This window comes from Lygodium microphyllum, chromosome 22 (assembly GCF_053477565.2).
Source record: "Lygodium microphyllum isolate KBCC chromosome 22, Lygodium_microphyllum_v1.1.10, whole genome shotgun sequence".
Classification (NCBI taxonomy): Eukaryota; Viridiplantae; Streptophyta; class Polypodiopsida; order Schizaeales; family Lygodiaceae; genus Lygodium; species Lygodium microphyllum.
In genome coordinates this window covers 8,300,429-8,323,534 of record NC_141156.1, presented here as the reverse complement: position 1 = coordinate 8,323,534, position 23,106 = coordinate 8,300,429, and the positions used below count along the sequence as shown (strand labels likewise).

General features: G+C 39.0%; 1 pseudogene; it reads left to right on the top strand.

The window, feature by feature from the left end:
* The first annotated feature begins 284 nt into the window (after nucleotides 1-284).
* Nucleotides 285-4,611, top strand: LOC148016875 (endoglucanase 25 pseudogene; annotated as a pseudogene).
* Nucleotides 4,612-23,106: the final 18,495 nt, after the last annotated feature.

Sequence of the window (23,106 nt, the reverse complement as noted above, 5' to 3'; positions counted from 1 at the left end):
GTAGGGAGATTTTGGATAAGAGGGAGCTGTGGAGTCCCCATTTGCAACAATGGTTTCTGCAGGCTTCTCCTGATAACCATTTTTCTCAACTTCCTAGGGTTTCTGGGATTCTATACTCTTACCATAACAGATTCCCATAGCACTCCGCTGATAAAACCTGGTCAGGTGCCAGACAGAAGCTAAAAGCAGGAATTACTGCTCCTTAATCTACAATGTGCAAGCTGAGGGTTTCCCTCCAAATAATATGTACAAACAGTTGAAGTCATAGGTGCTGCACTCCAGCGATGGATGCAGCTAAGGTCTTTCCCTGCGAAAGGTAGGGTTCACCCCTGCATACCAAAAGGGGAACCTGGTAGGTCCTCTCTTTCTTTGCATCATCAGGAAAATGTGAATGATATTGTCTCCGATGCACGCATATGGGGGACAAAGCGAGGCTTACCCTACCAAATGAATAAATTTCTAGTGTGCGCGCTCAACTAAAAGGCCACTCTTCCACAATGACAACAAGGCAGTCTCGAATAGGAGCAGCACGAGGTCCTTGACAGGAGCCAAAACTTGGACATGGACCGAGCTACCTTGCAAAGGCTATTGGAGACACAGCAGAGTTGGCTTCTAGGGCCAAGCGAGAAGAAGAAGAAATATGTGGATCTTGGTTGTATGGTATGCAACAGGAAGCTATTTTGCTACGTTGTAGGCAGTTTCGTGCCGCCATTTTCATTCCAGGCCTGGTAGCTCTGATTGTGAAGACGGTGCTGCACCACCATCCAGTGCCACCTCCTGAGGACAATTACTTGCAAGCTTTGCACAAGGTTCTTCTTTTCTTCAATGCACAAAAATCTGGCAAACTACCCAAGCATAACAACATCTCCTGGAGAGGGAATTCAGGTCTAAAAGATGGATCGGCTGCAAGTGTGGATTTAGTGGGTGGTTACTATGATGCTGGTGACAATATCAAGTTTGGGTTTCCTGGTGTCTTCACTATCACAATTCTGAGCTGGAGTGTCATAGAGTATAGTGCAAAGTATGAAGCCATCAGGGAACTTGATCATGTCAAGGAGCTCATTAAATAGGGCAAGGATTACATGCTCAAGACGTTCAATGCTTCGGCACCAAGTACCAGTCAGTTGTATGGACAGGGGGGTGCAGGTGGACCCAAAGATGGGACAGCACTAATGACCATTACTGTTGGGAGAAACCATAAGACATGGATTATGATCGTCCAGTGTATTCATGTGGTGCTTGCTCTGACTTGGCTGCTGAGATGGCCCTCTCTTGGAAGGATGTGTAGATAAAAGCCAACTAAGGGCTCTTCTCTGTTTGAGGATCCATGCCAGACCCAATCAGGTACTGGATAGTCTTCTCAATCATCCTCATGTCCACCCTGCCACTAAGGAAAAGACACTTATTCAGCAAATCTCCATGCCGATTCTCTTCAGCTATTAGCGCATGATCAAGATTCAGATTTCTGGAAATACTCTACATTTACATGCGCAAACTCTTCACAAATGATGGTTCTCTTGTTCTCAAGATCCTCTTTCCTGAGGTTCTCAAGCTCCTTTGCATAGCGCGCATTGGGGCAAAGAGGAAATCTGAACCAGTGACAATCAATCTTGTCATATGTGTGGTTGTTGTCAAGAATGCATCAAACTCTAAAAGCTCATAAGCTTTTTGCATGTTGTGCCAATCATCAAACCCTTGAACCCAAGTCCATCATCCATGCCAGAATTGAGCATGAAAGACTTTCCCAGGTTATTATAGCATTCAGTTGATGTGCTCGCAGCAGGGACTGGTAATGCCTTGCCATGAAGTTCCTCTAATGGAGGGCACTCCACAGGCTACTCCACAATAGGAAAGCCTTAGCGAGTTTTGGTACACCAATGTGATCTGTCCAGTGTAAGATGATGCAATCAATTGTGCACCACTTCAAGAAACATCAAGTGCAGCAGCTCTAGTTTGCAGATAGCAAGGACCCAAGTGATGGTACTAAGGAAGCATTCGTTGCAGAGTTGCAAGCTTTAGATGACCACTTGAAGGTTCATGGGTATTTCATTAATGGGGAGAAGGTTACAGGTACTAATTTGAGTTTGGCACCCAAGCTGTTTCATCAGAAGGTTGCATTTTCCTTGGTGAAGGACAAGTACATGCAGACATCAGTCATTTTGTGATGGTTATGAGGTCTGTGCAATAATGGAGTCATTATTGATGAAGTGTGGTAATACAAAAGATGTAAGAAACTAGTCTGCAGAAATCAATTTGTTGGTGAGTGAATTATGTTGGTTATGCATCCGCATTGGTGTTGAAGAAGCCAGAGCTACACACTCCGTTTGAGCATTGACAGTGAGAGTAGACAACGATATGATCTCTTATCGTCCTTCATTGCAACTTGGTTCAGCAGACTACAGGCTTCAAACCAGTTTAGCACTGACACAAGAAATCTCTTCAATTTACAAAAATCCTTCTTCTCTTTCCTTGTGTCTGCCCCAAACATAATCATTACTGCAACATTGCCCTGCCCAATTTGTGATCCATCCTTGAGGCTATACAACCATGTATACTTGAAAGCAGTACCTAACCAGACTACTGTGGGAGATAGCATGCAAGGGAGATCGAAACAACCTTTTATTTACCTACAAATGGTAGCATGCTTGCACTTACTTTATCAAGTGTTGAGGTTACTGAAATTTCAATTGGATAGTATGGCTCATTGCTAATTCTGCAGATGCTTGTTGATTTATAGAAGAGGAGGCTGTGACTGCATAGAATGCAATGTAAACTATCTTCATCCCAAGCTCCAACAACATCAGACTTAAAATATGGCATGCCCTGTGGAGAGGCAATGAAGAGATATGCAAATTCTTTACAAATGTGGAGCATCTCTATTACCAATTTCACTAAGCTTTGTGTTAACTCAACCATTTAGTATAGCTTGGCCTTGAACTCTGGATTTTCCACATCAAACACAACAGGGAATATTCTGATACATAGTGACTCAACCAAGCAAAAAAGATGTTGCAATATGCAAGATTGTTGGCTGCAGAGCTTTAACCATCGACCTCAGACTCCAAACTGATGAGTAGCTTCTTTGCTAAAGGATCAGTAATGCAAGATTGATGGTTTTACTGGAAAGAAAGTGAATCTCAACAGTCAAATCTGCAAAGTTCTAAGGTTTCTTGACAGTCTCTTTACATCACTCAGGGAGATTGACAGATTTGAAGTAGATTGCAGGTTGGTTGCTGGAACTGAAGGCTCTGTGTGAATAGCATTCAGTTCATATATGTAGACACATCAGTTACAGCATTTAGAGGCATTCTCTGAAGGCTCTATGTGAATATTCAGGGAGATTGACAGATCTGAAGTAGGTTGCACATTGGTTGCTGGACACATCAGTTACAACAACAGCCTGCAGAATAAGAATAGCAGAGTCCAACAGTGAATACTGATGCTTGATCCATAAACACTCTATTCTGACAGTAACAATGTGTCGTATGCACTTGCAAAATACTTAGTGACTGCATCTCAATTGTCATCATTGAATGAAGATGTTCTGAATGCAAACAGTAGTGGTGAGTATGTTTGTGAGCCCTGAATAGTGAGCAACAATTGCTTAAGTGGTCTGAAATCTACAGCAACAGTGAGCAGCAGTTCTAAGGCTTGAAGTAGTAGTGGGCAATAATTGCTTATGTGGTCTGAAGTTTAAAGCAATAGTGAACAACATTAGTAGGCAGCATGTATGCATATACTCAACCACATTGTCCCTATGGACAACATGGTTCCTATCAGCAGCATGCATATGGAGATTCATATGCCACACAACCATATGGGCAGCTGCCTCATGGAGACCCTGATGCAATGCAGGAGCGGCAAGCAAGTGATTATGACCGACATCATGCCGATACCTATGCTCATGGACTTGCCAATCATCATACTTATGGTCAGCCTAGGATGCAAGGACACCATTGTAGTCATGTTGGACAGTCATCATGCAATCTTGGGTAGCATGTTTATGGGCAACAATATGACCAAAGTTTTGATAGTAGGCAACAACAAATAGATGTATTTGGGCAACAGCATGAACATTCTTGTGACATGCATTCTCATAGAGCTTATGGACAGCATGACCAATGCCGTGGGATCAATGGTCAAAGGCAGCATGCTTATGATGGTTATGTGTGTGATGTGCAGTAAGACTATTATCACCACATGCAGTATGGACAGCACGAGTATCATTATGAGCAGTAGCCATATTGCTACGACCATCCATATGGATAGCATGAGTATGACCATATAGCATGAGTATTATGGTTATGAGCATGGACAGCCATCTGTTGTATATGAGCAGTATTCTTATGTACGTGAGCAGCAAACATCAGTGGAAGCAAATGCATATGCTCAACCAAATTGTCCCTCTGATGCACAGCAGGGCTATTATCTGTTGAGATTCAGCAATCACACTCACTAAACAGTCTCTTTGTATAGAGCTTCAGAGCCAAGGACATGCGGGCTTACCTATCCCATATGCACAGTGATGCCTACTGCAGTTTCCTACTTTCCTATAAAGCATTGTACTTGCTTCCTTTTCTTAATGCAATGATTGTACTCTTTTCTTTTCAGTGAAGTGTCAATGTCATTGTCCACATATACAAGATTGTGTTTATGAGTCCAAGTCTCAATCTTGGAACCTAATTCACTTGTGTAACAAACGGTGTCTTTGTCTTCTCCATCATGAGCCCAAACTTCTCCTTCCATCTACCATAACTCACTGCCATGTCCTAGATCCCGTATCTTTAACATGGTATCAGAGCACAGATGGGCATAGCACTGCTCCTCCAACTCCAGCTCACTCTCATCTAGCTCAGTTTGAGCTCAGTCTAGCTCAGGCCAAGTCTAGGACCTCATCTCCTACTCCTTCTCACTGCCCTGCTTGGCAGCCATAGCCAAACCTGCTTCAAGCTCTTATATCTCACTTCACACGCCAAATCTCTTGGAGCTTCCTCTGGGAAAGTGTTCCCTGCTTCCAAAGCTTCTTCTTGACACATCAATCATTGACTTTGGGCAAGCATAGCTCTAGCATTGTGAAAATTCTTAATATTTGTCCTGTGTCTGCCATAGCCAGAAAGGACCTATCTCACTTGGAGCTTCCATAACTCCTCAACCAGGCAACTTCAGCTCCTGATTCCTTCTAGGGGATTGTTCTTCTACTCCCTGTGCTTTTCCCTGGCACAACATAGAGGCACATTGGTGATCTACAGCCCTGGGCTTGCAGAAATTCAACGTCACTGCCCAGATCTGCGACGTGTCTGTTCGAGCCCTCTGCGTGCGCCGTGCTGTTCGCGATCTGGACGATTTCCATGGGGTTTTGATAGCCCTTGACATAAGCTTTCTAGACATGTAAAATTTTTTGAAAATGATCAACTACAAGTCCTACAATCTGAAAAAAACCAGGCCCTTGTCTTAGAAACCCTAATTCCACCATAGCCAAAATCTCTCAAGCTTCTTTTTTTCTCATTATTTTCACTTCTGATACTAAACCAAGTTAAAGCCCACTCTAATCCATTGACCCAGCATCAAATCAAGGAGGGGAAGGTCCTGAGAAGATTGAAGAATCACTGAACAATCCCGAACAAGAAAAATCAAGCTCAACATCAACACTAACATAGTGTGTTTTTACACTGTCATTACCTGTGTCTCTTGACACATTGTAATATGCTCTTCTACTGATAAAATCTCAGAATGCTGGTGTTGATTTGCTGCTGATCTTGCAACCTCAACATGGGAAAAGACTCGAAATGCTTGATTCAAAGGAGTCGGGTTTCACACCTGGCAAACCCGCATCAAGCTCATTTTGATGAAGAAGGGTCTTTGGGCCATCACAAATGGCAAAGAGAAGAAACCTCGGGATGCGGACCTTGCAGTTACTTGGCAGAAGAATGATGACAAGGCACAAGCCATCATTAAACTGGAATTGGGTGACAGCTACATCCATCATGTGGATGCCTATGACACGTCCCATGACACTTGGGATAAATTGGATACCTTATTTGGTGCACAGTCAAAGTTGTCTAAGTATAGTCTATTAATTGAATTTTTCCGACTTGATATGAAGCCTCATACATCCCTGGCATCCCATCTGAACTACATGGAAAGCCTGCTTACTTGACTTGCATGAATAAAGCTAAAAATGGATGAAGATGTCTGTATTGGTGTCTTGTTAAAAAGTCTACCTCCTGCTTATGATAATGTATCAATCACTCTAACCAACATGCTTGATCCTCAACTTGTTGATATTAAAGCCTCTCTGCTAGAGGAAGAAAAGAAACTTAAAAGCAAAGAAGAGCCTAGCACTTCAAAGGATGAACAAATGTTATATGTAAACAACAGATACAAAGGTAAAAAGGAACCGCTCTTTTGTGACTTCTGCAAAAGGATCGGACATATTGAGAAGTTCTGTCATGCTAGAAAGAGGTCCCAAAAGGCCTATCTTGCAGCTGTGAAAGAAGAAGAAGACCATGGACCAAAAGATGAAGAAGAAGATGAAGATGAAGACCACCAGGATCGGAAGGACAAGACTCATAAGTCCTTCTACTCTCATTACTCTAATAGACAGTTTTAAAACCCTTGTATTTCCTTGCCCTAATGCTTCTTGCCATAAGCTTTGTAAACTTCTCATGTAACTTGGCATTACAGTCCCTGTACACTTTGTGAAGCCCCTGTTATAACCTCTGGATGTCTATCATGTTTTGGTGCCCACACTTAGCCTTTTCTGCGACAGCCTCTGGTGTCTACCATGTTTGTGGTGTGACCACACTTTGCAAGTGGTTCTCATTACAACCTCTACACACTTTGTGCCTTTCTAGTTGTGATTGAGGAGGGGTGTTGAGATTCAGCAATCACACTCACTAAACAGCCTCTTTCTATAGAGCTTCAGGGCCAAGGACATGCAGGCTTACCTATCCCACATGCACAGTGGTGCTTACTGCAGTTTCCTACTTTCCTATAAAGCATTGTACTTGCTTCCTTTTCTTAATGCAATGATTGTACTCTTTTCTTTTCAGTGAAGTGTCAATGTCATTGCACATACACAAGATTGTGTTTATGAGTCCAAGTCTCAATCTTGGAGCCTAATTCACTTGTGTAACAAACAGTGTCTTTGTCTTCTCCATCATGAGCCCACACTTCTCCTTCCATCCACCATAACTCACTGCCATGTCCTAGATCCCGTATCTTTAACATTATCACCATATGTTGTATGGACAGCATGAATACCATTATGAGCAGCAGCCACATTGGTATGACCATCCATATGGACAGCATGAGTATTATGGTCATGATCATGGACAGCCATCTGTTGTACATGAGCAGCAAGATGACTATGAGCAGCATGTCAGAACTATTACTGAGCTGACCAATGGTGATGAGCAGGTGTGTAAATTACTATCTAAGGCTAAACGCATTAGACATCTTACTAGTGATACGATACGAGAATTGCATGCTGCGGGCTTATGCTATCGATGTGCTAAGCCAATATCTTGTAATCATCAAGCCACATGCAAGGCAAAGACTGCCAAAATACTCTTGGTATTAGATTATTATGATGCAAAAGATGGAGAAGATCTTGTTGAAGACCGTTTTTGTATGGGTCCACAACAAGAACCTCAGTTTAAGAAAGAAGACCATGGGCAACATGTGGATTTGGATGATCATGACCCCATGCGGGAGCCCCTTCAGTCCATAGACCTGCAGTTTAAATGCTTGGACATCAATAAGAATGCAGGGTGTCCATGAATATGCAGCACTTAGGGGTTGATGCAGTCCATGCAATGGTGACTTCAGCCTCATATGCTTCAGTCATACAGAGCATGGTGATGCTGCCTGAGAGGCTTATGGAAGAGCTAGATAATACCACCATGCTGATCATGCTTCCAACTATACTTGACTTTGACCTTATGAAAGCTGATCCAATGCATGGCAGCGATACCACTTTCCCTTTTGACCCAGGTGGCTACAGGCTGACCTTGACCCTTTGCATAGACTAGTACTACTCTTGAATATTAGGCAATCTTTTACTAGGTCTATGCCAAGAACTCCCCCCCCCTCTATCTTTTGCCACTTGTAATGATGTACAGAGTAGTACTCTGCAGCCCACTACTTGGCTATACCAATAAGTTCGATCTTTGTTTTTGAGGACAAAAACTTCATTTTGAGTGGGGATGGATTGTAATGGAGGGGAAATACTTAGGTCAAGTTGACCTAAGTATAAAAGGTGTAAGGGACACTGCATAGGTACCATTTGATGAATACACATTTGTCCTTTCACCTTCTTCACCTTCTTTCCTATCCTTCCATGGCTGCCAGCCATTTCTCTCTCCTCTTTTTGCCTTTCTCTCTCTACTTCTAGTCTTTCTCTCTCCTCGTCACCCTCTTTCTCTCTCTTCTTCTTACCTTTCTCTCTCCTCTCCCTCTTCTTCTGCAGTCATTCTCTCTCTCTTTCCCCTTAATTAGGACAGTTAGGTCTCCTTCATTACATGAGCAATCCATAACATGTAAATAATGTGCTTCCCCACATATTCTTGAGAGAGTTGAATCATTGTAAATTTTTTAAAAAAAGAATGAATATAATTTTTTTTAAACTTTTGAGTACTTTCAATTTAGATAATCTTAGTTTACTGTGATCCAAGCGTGCAATAATACATACCGTAATTAGTCAATTATGTTGGTTAAAATCATAATTAAATTTCACGTTGGAGTTCTATAATCTATGCAATATTGTCTTTGCATAATAATATATTGTAGCTCATCTCTTCTACTTATTTCTTAAAAGTAAATATTAAATTGGATCCAAGGGATTTTGAAGGTCTTCTTAAAAATTTTCTATATTTTGTGTAGTTGGACTTGAATATACTCAGGAATCCAAGTATATTTGAGGATATAATAATGTAGAACTAAGCATTTGTCTGTATGAGTAATTTTAATGGCTACTTTAAAGTATTAAAATAAAGAAACTAAGGTAAGAGTTTTAATTTGAAACTTTAGACTTAAAAAAGAACCTTTATTTAAAACCTTAGATACATAAAAGCTATAACTCCAAACTCATTTTCACTTTCATTCTCTACTTCCCTACACTTGTGCTCTCCTTCCTTCTCTCTTTGTGTGCCATGGCTACGACTCTCGTCTTCGCCGCATGGATTAGCTCCACATGCTACGTACACATAGGAGACCAGATATACCCTAGGTTTTGCACAAAATTGAGTCTAGAGAGCTCGTTTTCTGTCCTAGACCCTAGCTCTAGTATAGTGGTATCATTTTGAGATGCGAAAAACCCTCTCACTTGCTCTATTCTGGACTCTGCTCTCAGATGGATCTCCATAGATTTATTATATAGTTTATGTGCTGGATCAAGCCATGCAAATGTAATAAATTGAGCCCTCATGTACGTGGGGCAGCATTTCCGTGCTAGAGCAGTGTCCACCTCATCCTAGGACCACACCACAATGGATCTCATTGAGTGCGATGCAGTATTTACCATATATGTTTTGTACACTGAGGTACAAGAGGACAGTGAGGAAGACATCGACACATCCTCTCGGCCACAGTTGGAGTATTTCAAGAGGGAGCCCAAGGAGATCATACTAGATTTGAGAGTAGAGGCAACATAAAGCTTAGCCATTGTGTACCCACCTCCTTGCCCCCTGATGTGACATTGACAAGCGATGATCCACCCCTTGCTTCTCTCCATGATATTATCATCGAGGGGGTGGAATATTTACTTATGCAGGATGTACTAGAAATTTTGGAGCTAATAGAAGAATAACTATATTGTATCATTGTGCGTGATGCACCTGATGATCTTATAGATTTTGATATACAAGATGCCCCAACACATGTTGATGAGGTGGCTCTATATGATGGCACGAGTGTCAATGACATCTCTACCATTGTGAGTATCCAAGATTGACAATTCGGTGCCACAATATGAGATCTTAGATTAGGAGTTTGAGTGGTTGCAAGAAAGCATTTTGGGACCTTGACCCGACTATGTAGTACCTTCCCAAGAGAGAGACGAGGGTGGCCTAGTTGCAAGAGCAGACCTGGATGCTCCGGTACAGCAGCAGATAGATGGTATAGAGAAGGTAATGTTATTAGATTAATGCTATAACACAATATTAGTGAGTTTGGAAATCTCCCAATTCCCATTTTTTGAATACTAAAAATTGGCACCTGGATAACATGCCCATAAGTTTTTCAAAACCATATTATGTACCTATCATTGGAAAGCGCTTGAAAAATGGAATCTATTGAGCTATAGAGCACTCGATTTGGAGTTATAGTGTTCAAGTTATGACAAATCCAAAGATTTGACCAAGTGCTCTAAACTTATGGAAAATTCCCATATTCCCCAATATGATGTTTTATCGTATTCACGTAAAAATTTACCAGTAGGACCTCTAGGGCATCGGGAGAGCATGAAGGAAACATTTGACTAGGATCGGGCCCCTAGAGTAGCCCTGGCCGGAGGCTCGCTTCTAGGGGCATGAATCTAGAAAAAAAGTAAATTCATGTCCCCAAACACGAGCCTCCGATGAGGGCTGCTTTGGGGGCTTGATCTCAGAAAAAAAATTTATTCATGCTCCCAATGTCCTAGAGGCCCTATTGGTAAATTTTTGCGTGAATTTGATGTATATATATTTAGCACACTCCATGCATAGTGAGCCTGACACTGAACTTGTGTGATGTAGGACCTTGTCTATATATATGAATTTTCATCAAGACAAGGTGGCCGATCTAGTAGGCAAGGAAGGGTGTAGGACTCAACATTGAAGGAGTATATCGGCTAGCTTGTGAGTGACATTATTGTATTCCATAAGACATGCTCTCCGGCGTTTGTTGAGAACTTCCTAAAGTTGAGGGCACTAACGAAGGTTGGGCCCTTCAAGACCATCCCAACAAACTCCAGCTTGGAGAAAGTAGCCTTGCTTCGATGTTCGAAGCTCGTCTACTTATTCTCTAGTTCTAGGTTTGGGCCACTTTTTTCCATGGTGGCCCATGGCATGGTTGCTGGTGTTGAAGACCCCAATGTCATTAGGCAGGAACTACTAGGGCAAAATGCATTGCTGCCTATGATCAAGAATAGCTCTGACCATGGGGAGCGTAGCTCAAAGAAGCCTAGGAGAGAGTAGATGTACTTAGTGCCAAATGATATCTCATCACCAATGCAATGTAATTTGTAATCTTCTCTTAAAGTAATGAAAATTGATATTTGTTGGATTTGCATTGTTACGCGAGTGGTGATCGAGAGCAAGCCTCACTCATAACCCGATAACGAGATGTTAAGGAGTGTCGGTTGGGGTAATTTACTTTGTCGAATGCACAACACAACTTGAAAAATTCAAATATTCGATAATACACCACAAGCCACATATAAAAACAAGACAAAACACAATGCCTCTTGAAGCTCAAAACAACTAAAAAATATGGGTAGAGCATCACACAACCACAACACAACGAAAATACCAACAATTCAAAAACAAACCAAGTGAGATATATTTTCGTACCTTAACAACCTTGAGCCGATACTCGATGCTTTAACACCCAAAAGCTCCAACTTCCAAATTGGCATGAGAAGAGCTCACTCTAGCATGTGACCCTCCTCTCTCCTCTCTCACAAAATACAATTGTACATGAGGGGGAAGGTCCTTAACTCTTCAATCTCCTCTCCTTGTATAGTTTCTATCCACACTCACACATATTAGGCTTTTTGCTTTCAGCTTTTGGCTTTTGCTTTTCTACTGCTTTTCACTATTTTTGTTTTTTCTGCCCTATGCATGTTTGCAACTTATTTGGATCATAACTTCGTCATTTGAACTCCGAATATCGTTGTTTGGGTACTCAAAATAATCCGAACGTATCTGCTCGACAAGCCAGCGCAGACAAAAGTACAAAAATCTATCAAAAATTGGCAAAAATACTGATATTTGTAAATCACAAAATTTTTCTCCATCTTTTATCTTGGACGACTTATTCCCTTCCTTGGCCTATTGTTCTTGTAATTGCACACACTTTCAGCACACATGTCCTCTTTTTCTTCAAGAAATACTTGCTGGCGATGTAAAATGTACGATCTTTTCCTTTGATCCTTGAGTCTTCAAAATAAATATTCACTGGATATGAACCTCTTTTTTTAAATGCAGTGTGCCCTAGCAGGAATATGGTTTTTTAAATGAACTTCATGCCCAATCATTCATGATTTGAAAAAATATGTAAATTTGGATCCATGATATGCAACAAATCAATCAATGTTCCACACAAAAATTATGAATGCACTGAAGAAGTTGTGCCTAGCCTATCTAGATGTGATCGTGCGTCATGCAAAATGTAAACAAAATTTCTTGTTAATTTAAAATTCATTATCCTCACCTCTCAACTCTCATCAATAAAATATCAATATCCGCTCCACCCATCCAAAATGTCACAATCACTCTAAAAAATGATGCTCCTCAAGATGTTGATCAGATAAGAACAACCCATCTCACAATTGGTGGCGTCCTTCACGACCCAACCACCTTACACTCTCAACCAGAGGTTCCTAACTTTGTGATGACCATCCCAAATGGTGTGTGCAAGAAATGTGCATGCTCAATGACAGGTGCTCTCTCATGTGCGCGTGTATCTAAGATTTACTGCATATAGTTGCAATGGACCTCATGCCATGCTAGTGCTCAATGATGGTGCAAAACGTGCATAATCCCAACCCATGGCATGGAAATATTTGATAAGAACAGGAGACGACCCCCGAGTGCAGTGCATCAACAAGTGCAACCTGAAGTGCTCGTGAACCATAATCCCCGTGATGTGCAAAAGTCTCGATAAGAAAACATACCTAGCTCCTCAATGTTCAGTAGCTATTGACAAACACAAGCTTCATCCTATTCAAAAAAATACAAAGCTCGACCAAGGCTATCAAGTTTCACACTCAACAAATCAAATAAAATGACATAAACAAATCCTAAGCTAGACAAACACAAAAAATCCAAATACGAAAGAACAAAACAAATAGTCACGCAACAACTAAGCTAGCAGAAATCAAGCCTAACTACAATTTGACTAGGGGTTTTCGGTTTCAAAAAAATTCTTGACATATTTAGCCCTTCCCCTAGTCTGCAAACATTCATGTGCAGCAGTTGTTTTCATAGAATGATGCAACATTTATGAGCCATTCAAAAATCAAATCCAATGATCTATCTCTGAGTTCTTCAAATTCATAAATCAAAAAAATCCATGACACACCATTCTCAAACCACTTTTGAACGGGAACACAAAAATCATCAACAAATTTCTCTTTGGAATCCTCAAAATTTTCAAATCCAAATTTCTCAAAACAACTCACATTGTCAAAGCAAAACATCTCATCATCCACAATGACAATCCACATACCCTTCCCATCCTCCCAAAAGAAAAACATGACAAAGCTAGGGTTTTGAAACAAGGTTTGAACTCTTTCTATGTTGCCAAAATCAAACTCATCCACAAACATTGCAAAAATCTCAGAAAAATAAATCTTTTTAAAGCATCCATCCAAACAACGAGACTTCAAAGAGTGAAATTTTTCTATTTCTTTATCACAAACATTCTCAAAAGACTTTTCACGAATAGGTACTTTAAGCAACACATTAAGGTCATTATCCTCATCCAAACACCCAATTGTCCAATTTTCTTCAACCTCACAACTTTCTTCACAAATTTTACCCTTAGTGTTAGATCTCTCTTCCCTCAACTTTTCAATTCTTTCCAAAGCCTTATTCAAATTTTCTCTCACAATCTCTTCAATGTCACTCTCAGGATCCTTAAAACCCCAATCAGAATCATCATAAACAACATCAAAACCTTTAGGAGAACTCAAAGAAACTAAAAAACTATCAAATGAAGTTTTCTCTTCGACATTGTTGCCTAAAACAACCAAACAATCATCTACACAACTATCAAGGAGTAAGAGATTAGGTCTACTCAAAACCACATCATCAACACCACAAACAAAAGCCTCTCTAGGGCTACTCAAACTATCACCAAATAACTCACAAGACTCAACTGAATCAACAACACCAACACTAAAATCACAACATGAGTCAGAACCTAAAACATCCATACTCTCTTGATCATCAAACTCATAACCAAACTCACAACAAATCTCCACACAAACAAATCAGGCAACAAAATACCAACAATTTGAAAACAAACCAAGTGAGATATATTTTCGTACCTTAACAACCTTGAGCCGATGCTCGATGCTTTGACACCCAAAAGCTCCAACTTCCAAATTGGCATGACAAGAGCTCACTCTAGCATGCGACCCTCCTCTCTCCTCTCTCACAAAATACAATTGTACATGAGGGGGAAGGCCCTTAACTCTTCAATCTCCTCTCCTTATATAGTTTTCTATCCACACTCACACACATTAGGCTTTTTTTGCTTTCAGCTTTTGGCTTTTGCTTTTCTACTGCTTTTCACTATTTTCGTTTTTCTGCCCTATGCATGTTTGCAACTTGTTTGGATCATAACTTCGTCATTTGAACTTTGAATATAGTTGTTTGGGTACTCAAAATTATTCGAACGTATCTGGTCGACAAGCCAACGCGGGAAAAATTACGAAAATCTATCAAAAATTGGCAAAAATACTGATATTCGTAAATCGCATAATTTTTCTTCATCTTTTATCTTGGACGACTTATTCCCTTCCTTGGCCTATCGTTCTTGTAATTGCACACACTTTCAGCACACATGTCCTCTTTTTCTTCAAGAAATACTCGCTGATGATGTAAAACGTACGATCTTTTTCTTTGATCCTTGAGTCTTCAAAATAAATATTCACTGGATATGAACCTGTTTTTTTAAATGCAGTGTGTCCTAGCAGGAATATGGTTTTTTAAATGAACTTCGTGCCCAATCATTCATGATTTGAAAAAATATGCAAATTTGGATCCATGATATGCAACAAATCAATCAATGTTCCACACAAAAATTATGAATGCACTGAAGAAGTTGTGTCTAGCCTATCTAGATGTGATCGTGTGTCATGCAAAATGCAAAAAAAATTCATTGTTAATTTAAAATTCATTATCATCACCCCTCAATTCTCATCAATAAGATATCAATATCCGCTCCATCCATCCAAAATGTCACAATCACTCTAAAAAATGATGTTCCTCAAGATGTTGACCAGATAAGAACAACCCATCTCACAATTGGTGGCGTCCTTCACGACCCAACCACCTTACACTCTCAACCAGAGGTTCCTAACTTTGTGATGAACATCCCAAATGGTGTGTGCAAGAAATGTGCATGCTCAATGACAGGTGCTCTCTCATGTGCGCGTGTGTCTAAGATTTATTGCATATAGTTGCATTGGACCTCATGCCATGCTAGTGCTCAATGATGGTGCAAAACGTGCATAATCCCAACCCATGGCATGGAAATATTTGATAAGAACAAGAGACGACACCCGAGTGCAGTGCATCAATAAGTGCAATGTGAAGTACTCGTGAACCATAATCCCCATGATGTGCAAAAGTCTCAACAAGAAAACATACCTAACTCCTCAATGTTCAGTAGCTATTGACAAACACAAGCTTCATCCTATTTAAAAAAATACCAAGCTCAACCAAGGCTATCAAGTTTCACACTCAACAAATCAAACAAAATGACAGAAACAAATCCTAAGCTAGACAAACACAAAAAATCCAAATATGAAACAACAAAACAAATAGTCACGCAAACAACTAAGCTAGTAGAAATCAAACCTAACTACAATTTGACTAGGGGTTTTCAGTTTCAAAAAAAATGCTTGACAGCATGTAATGTAGTTTGTCATATGCATCATTTATTATTGTTTCTTACTTGAATGTTACGTTTATTTATCGGATTTATATGCAATACAATTCATACCCTAAATTTAATACGTAATGCTTTATTGAGTTCGTGTGCAACATGTATTCGTTTGAACACATGTAGTGATAACTCAGATAAATAAATGAAATAACAAGTGAATAAACAAAAATAAGACGCGCCAAAATTTTGTATTCATATTCATAAGATTTTACATGGGATCCATTACAACTAGGGTTTTACAATATCTCTTTGGAAGCTGCATTTCGTATATGTTTTGGTGGTACACCCCTATCGTTGTTGATCTCCACGAGGACTATTCTTCCATTGCCGGAAGAACCTCACTATCCGCAAATCCCTATTGGTCATGGTGACTCTCCTTGTATGTATTGATGCATAGACTGAGTCTACAAACAAGTTGATGCTGTAGCATCTTGTAGTGCAAGGAGGGCTTGGGCAGTCCAATGATCGGGTTGTTGCAAGTGTGATCCATTTGGGAAGTGCCTCCTGTTGTTCTTAATAAGTATGCCGTCCATAATCTCATGCACTAGCTTCTGGAATGGAGCCTTTGGTATCAAGAGGTGCGTGATCTCCTAGTAATGGCGGATCTCACGAAGAGCCACTCTGCCTGGCTTCCATTGACACTTGCGATGGTGACGTGGTGGTGGAGATGGGGGAGGTGACCTATGCATAGAATTTCTAGGGGGTATCTCTGGGCTGCTTGCTTGGTGAGTGCCATGTCTTTTAGGAGAGAAAACTCAAAACTCAAAAGTAAAATGAGGTGAAACTTTAAACTTATAGTAAAACTTTAAAAAAACTCTTAAACTAGAATTAATGTATCCAGGATTTGGAAAAATATGACCAGTGATCTGATTGACGTGAAATTTTTTTATGTGGACTCCTCCAGGATACATCAACTATCCAAAAAAAAAGGCCTCATCAGAAGTCTCTAGGACACTTGTTCGAAGGCTGGCGTTTGGGGCCATGAATCCACAGATTCACGGCTTTAGACACAAGCCTTGGGATAGGTGTCCCATAGACTTATAATGGGGCCAATTTTTTAATATCCATGAGTTTTTATGATGCTTGGCATGTGGGTGAAGTTTCACTAGATTTTGATTTATAAAATTGACAGCTCAATCATTTTTTGAAAATGCATTAACTAGATTATACTTCACTAATAACAAAAAATCTCACCACCACACCAATTGTGCGTAACTACATATTAAATGTGTTGTCAACCAAACTATGTGAAATATTGGAAACTTAAAATTTCATAAAAATTAAGTCATGGGTCAAATGGAATATCACATATGGGATATAGTGTTGCCAAACTGTTGAATACAATAAAAATATAGTGCATCGGCCCATGTACAACTGATCACTGATTTGTGCGTGATTGCGCATTGAATTTATCCTCAACAAAACTACTTTCAAAATTAGAAACTTGGAAATATGCACAATGTAAATAATGGCAAAATAGAAGATCAAATATTAGATTTGGCATTATGAAACCATGAAATACATGGTGGATAGTGCATTGCACCAAGTACAACTAGAGCTATGCAAAATCTAGCTCCATTTTGTAGGCCACTACTATCAAATACTTGAAGGTCTACTGGAAAGATAAACCAAAACTAAGCTCCTTACAAACTACAACCAAACATGAGCTAAAAACATAGATCCAATTACAAGGTAGCTTCTCAAAGCATATTGTTGACATAAAGATTAAATTCATCCTTGTTGTAGCAGATCCTACGAAGAAGATGACAACACCTAGAAACAATGCCTAACACTGCAAAAAAAAAAAGCACCATTGTACACAATTGGCACCTTGTTACAAATTTTTACATTAATTTAATGTAGATGCAGTATTCGTTGTTGCTATTTTTGGAGGATGTGTCTATGCAGTTTGACTAGGAGATGTCGATATAAGGAAACTTTTGTATGGGAGAAAGGTGGTGTTATGGATAAAAGCTGATCCAAAGTATCCTTGCCCGGACCACCAAGCCAAAGTGTTACATTCTATGAGCTCATTGTAAGGATCATTTGGCACACGCTTATTCTTTTAAGGGTTTGATGCATGAACCCTCTAGGAATACTTCACATCTAATCTACCCAAAACTATAGATAAATCTAATGACTCTATGTTATTTGGTGGTCAATAATGTGGGATTGTACCATTAGATGCCAAAGTCCTTAAAGACATCCATTCTAAGGTTTAGAAAGGGGAAGGGAAAGGGAAGTATTAACTTACAAGGTTGGAATTATTCATTTTCCAAGTTGTAATGTTATCGCATGGGAGCCGGCTAGCATCCAAGAAAGAGGATCAAGGATTGTTTTCAAGATGGATCCGAAAGCTGTTAAAGAGTACTTAAGTGGTCCTATCTCTTTCACCTTGAACTGCGCGAGCAATGATTTGGATGCAAGAAACCATGCAATTGATTTCAATGGTGAGTATTATCCTTGTTTGATTGAGTTGGATCAAAGAAAAATGGTTTCAAATGGTGCAACGAGAGATTTTGATACCCACATCAGTTTTCTCATAATCATCTAATCATAGTTTCTAATCACCTACTTGAGCGAATTGGAACACTCATGGTTTCCTCAAAGAAGAGAGCTCCATATGCAACCATACTCGCTTCCCCCTTTGAAGCCCGAAGAGGCAATGCTATGTCTATTGCAGATTTAGATGCTTGCCACACAACAAATCGTGTCTTGCACCATTTAGAGGTATAAACTGATATGCCTGCATCACTTCAAGACCATGTGTTGTCACTATTTGAAAGGGCTAAACGGAGCCTCACCAAAACTGGTTGATCCTACCAGTAGCCATGTCTCGCCAGGAGCAGTCCGTCATATTGAGAGAAGTATCACTTGCCAGTTGGCCACAAATTGGTTCCTCCTCCTAATTATTATCATTGTCATCTTGTTTGCAAGGAATGGAAAGAGGGGAAACATCCTCTTGCTATGCGCCATGGAGAAGAGAGAGAGAAGGAGGCTTGCAAACACTAACAGAGCCAAGAAATTGATTAAAAAATTTAAATTAAGAAGAGTGAGAGAAGAAATTGAAGCCAATGTTTGTCATTGAAGAACGTCGCTATGCTTTCCCCCCCAACATCAAACATCAAATCAGAGCTTCAATGTACCCACCCAAATTGAGACTACATGATGGTAGAAGGAATCTCCAGCTTTCATTCACTCCATCTCGAGTGCAATTTGGTGCGTGAATCAATAGGATATTGCATTAGTCTCCTCCCTCTTCATACGTTGCCATTACTTCAAGGGAAAAGCTATGGTCTTAAAGCTCTTAACTAAAAGCTTAATCTTTAGTTTATAAAGATCATTCCTATTGCTATAAAGCAAATAGCGTGTGGGAAACTGCAGGGAAGAAAAAAAAAATGATGAGCTCACATTCAATATGACTGGCTGGAAGCTAGACAACTGCAAAAGGACATGGCTTCCAAAGACGTGACTATAACCTATGTTTTAACAAGTAAGTGTCTTGTCTCATTGATAAAAAAATTAATGGTGTAACATGAAAACTTTCTTAGTTTAGAATTTTTATAAAACATCTTAAGATTTGATAAAATGACATTAATGGTTGCTTTAAAATGACATTGATAATTTTTTATAAAATCTTTAGTTGAAAATTTATGAGATATAATATTTTTCTCATGAAATCTATACTATAGCAAGACTATTGAAATTTGTTTAGAATTTTTGAAAGAGGTATAACATGTTTTAAAAATAAAAAAAGAGTTATTTTGAGTAAAAAACTGTAGTATATATTGATGGAGACCATATTTTAGCTTAATAGAAATTAGAATTTCTTATGAAAAACTAAAAATATGTTCTTTAATGTTTTATGGGATTTTCTTGAATTTAAATAAAAATAAAATTAATTTAATATTATTACTTTGAGACAATATTCATATAAAATACAATATTTCTAACTTTATGCAAATTAAGAGCAGTTGCAAAGTGTTAAGTTATATTATATGGGATAAGGGGAGCATAATAATATTTTCTATTATCTTTAAGGTTGATAAATTTGTTAAGATCTACAAAGTAGATAATTCAATAGGGAATAACTGTAATAATAAAAATTTATAAACATAATCAAAATTTGCAATTGATTCATAAGATGGCATGAGGGAAAGCCTCAGTGTCTACATTAAAAGTTTGCATGTTGTTTATATATATATTGCTAGATCATTGTTGAGACATGGAGTGGAGGGCCACTAGGAATAATTGATAATTTAAGAGGAGATATGGGGATTTAAAATAAACTATGTATGTGTCCACGTAAGAGTGTAGAGAGAACTTGTTTTTATCTTGATTAGTGTTTAGTAAAGAAAAGGAAAGAAATGATGTTACTCTTGCAAAATAAAAGTGAAATAATTATCTAAGCATTAAAAGAAACAACGACAAATTGCAATACGGAGAGGGGAATGTAAAATTGGAAATTAAAGTTTATGGGTTTGTGGAACACTAGATGATTTGTTTTGAATGTTTGCTATTGATTAAGTAAATAAAAGGGAATAATTCTAAAAAGGTGCAGAAGAAACAACCTAAAAGTAATTTAAATGGAGATATGCAAATAGATTCAGCAGATCTATATACTGAAACAAATCTTTTTAAAGTCAAACACAAAACTTCCTAGATAAACTGCCACTAGAATGGTAGGAGCAATTTATAAGGACCTGCCCCTGAAACACCATGTTGTTCTGCCACTACATGTGCTTCTTCATTTTGTATATGAGTATCTCTCAAACTTATCCAATAAGTTTTTAATTCTCCTATAGAGTTGCTTTAATAAGGCTATCTATTACTTTTTCAAATACCAAGTACCTACCATACAACAAGTAAAGCATCATCAAGGATTTGAATCTTTGAATTTGCATTTCAAGAACATAAGATAACCCCTTTTCAAGAGTCATATACTTATCTTCATTGTCACTTTTGGTATAGCTCAAAATGCACAATTGCACTAGAAGATTTATGAATCCTTCAAAAAGAACCATCAAAGATTTATTTCAAATAAATTGCTAATTTTTTCCTAATTTTTCTAATTCAACCAATTAAGTCACACTCTAATCCATCTTGATATTTAATTTCACCCCACATGAACACAATTTAATTGCTCAAAATGACAACAACACCATTTTTCCTTTAAAAATATGCTTTTCGAGTTTTTGAAAGCTAATAACTCATGATTACAAGCACAAACTCTAAATTTTACAACACACATCCCTCAAACATATTGTAACCAAGCATCAAACAATTTTTTGTTGCACATGAACGAAAATTGTATCATAAATTGTCAAAAAGATTCAAAATTTCATTGAAAAAAGAGTTTACCACATTTTCTCGAGTTTCGAGAATTAATTTTGAGCAGCCACATAACCTGTCATTGATCCTCGAACCATGTTGGCCATCATTCCTCAACATCCACATGATCTCATCACGATTTGGGGTGTCGGTCTTCATTCCAATCTCTTCCAAGAATCATGCGCATGAACACAACTTCAAGAGGAGAGAGAAAGACTAATTTCTGAATTTCCTCTACAATCCACCATTTTTTGATCGGAGACAGCATTGGTGGGTGAAAACTTTGACATATAGGCTAGTGTGATTAGATCATAGGCTTGCTTTCAGCTCCCCCATAGCCCCTCCCCTCTCAAGGAATCATGATGATAACGCCTCCATGTCTGCTTGTGCTTGTTGAAAAAATGGCCTCCTACCCCCTCAATTCCTTTTTTTTTTGGAAGGGCCCAAGGCCCCCCCCAAAGGCCAAAGACCATGCCTCTTCAAACCTCAAGCTAATGATCCCCAAGTGCATGGTCATCACTCGTAGCTTCCATGTCCGGCGACTAATTTCAATTTTGAAAAATTTTCAATGCCCATCTTGAAGTCCCAAAGTACATGGACTTGCTTCAATCTGACACGTTGAAAATTTATGAATAATTTGCAACCCCACTGCAAAGTCCGACTGACTTCCAAAGTAAATTGAATTCCCATCTTTCACTGCCACTTAAAATTGTCGATCTACGTCCTTCACTTCCTTCAAGATTTGAATTTTTCCTTAAATTCTCATGATTTGGCACTTGTCTGGCATTTCTCCGGTGTTTAAATCCCTCTCTCATTGGTGACCACGGGATAGGGTGACTCAGCCAGTCAAATCCATGGACTGAACTGCATATAAAGAAACTATAAATAGCATCAAGCTACTTCAAAGAAGAATAAACAATCAAATACACACATAGCTATCACCCTACCCCCCTCGACCAAATCAAGGTATAAATATTCACAAGGAATAGGACAAATATAACCTAATAAAGATCTAGAGCTAGTCACTAACTAGCTACTCCAACACAGACACCGACTGAAAAGAACTATAATAGAAGTCATCCAAAGTGATGGTCTAAATACATGCCCACCCTAGGACAATCGGACCAGGAACTCCTACTATGCAAGGACTTCTATAGCCTGCCGATCTTTCATTTCCAAATACTCTTTATTCATCACATTTTATATACTTCAGGACTTGATACTAGACGTGTAAAAGGGAGAGAGCTGAGCATAGTGACCCAAGGAGAATAGGGCATCGGCCTCGGGTTCCTGAATCGGTACCCGAGAACCTACTAAGCTCTTGCAAGGCAACACGAAATCTTTTTTCCTTCCACTCACTTTTATTTTTTCTCCAACCATCTAATTTGTCTGGCTAGATATCACCCCCAGGAATACAAGGCATCAATCCTAGGTCTGAGTCATCCCCCCAAAAACCTACCAAGCCTTTGTAAGACGATGATTATCATCTCTTTGATTTTTCTTTAGTTTTATTTCTTTTTCTTTTGTTTAAAGGTTATAACTCCTTTTTACACACCTCTATATACTGTAGTCTTCAGATATATGCATTGTTTCTTCTCTTTTTTTAATTTGGCAGGCTTCGCTAGCCACCTCACAACTAATAGAAACTCCTAGAAATAGTTGCATTGCAAGCTATCAGAACATGGTCACTACGAATACCTTCTAAAATAGTTCTTACAGTGATCGACAATGTCTTTAAAAGAGGCAAACAATTGCTTGGACCTCCCCAGACACACATAACCTAACCTTGGGACTTCATGCCTTGACTACCAGTTCCCAACAAAATAAAAATCCCCACATACATATAACCATTCATCATAAAGGAAAAGAACCCATAAAGGAAGGATATCACTTGGACGG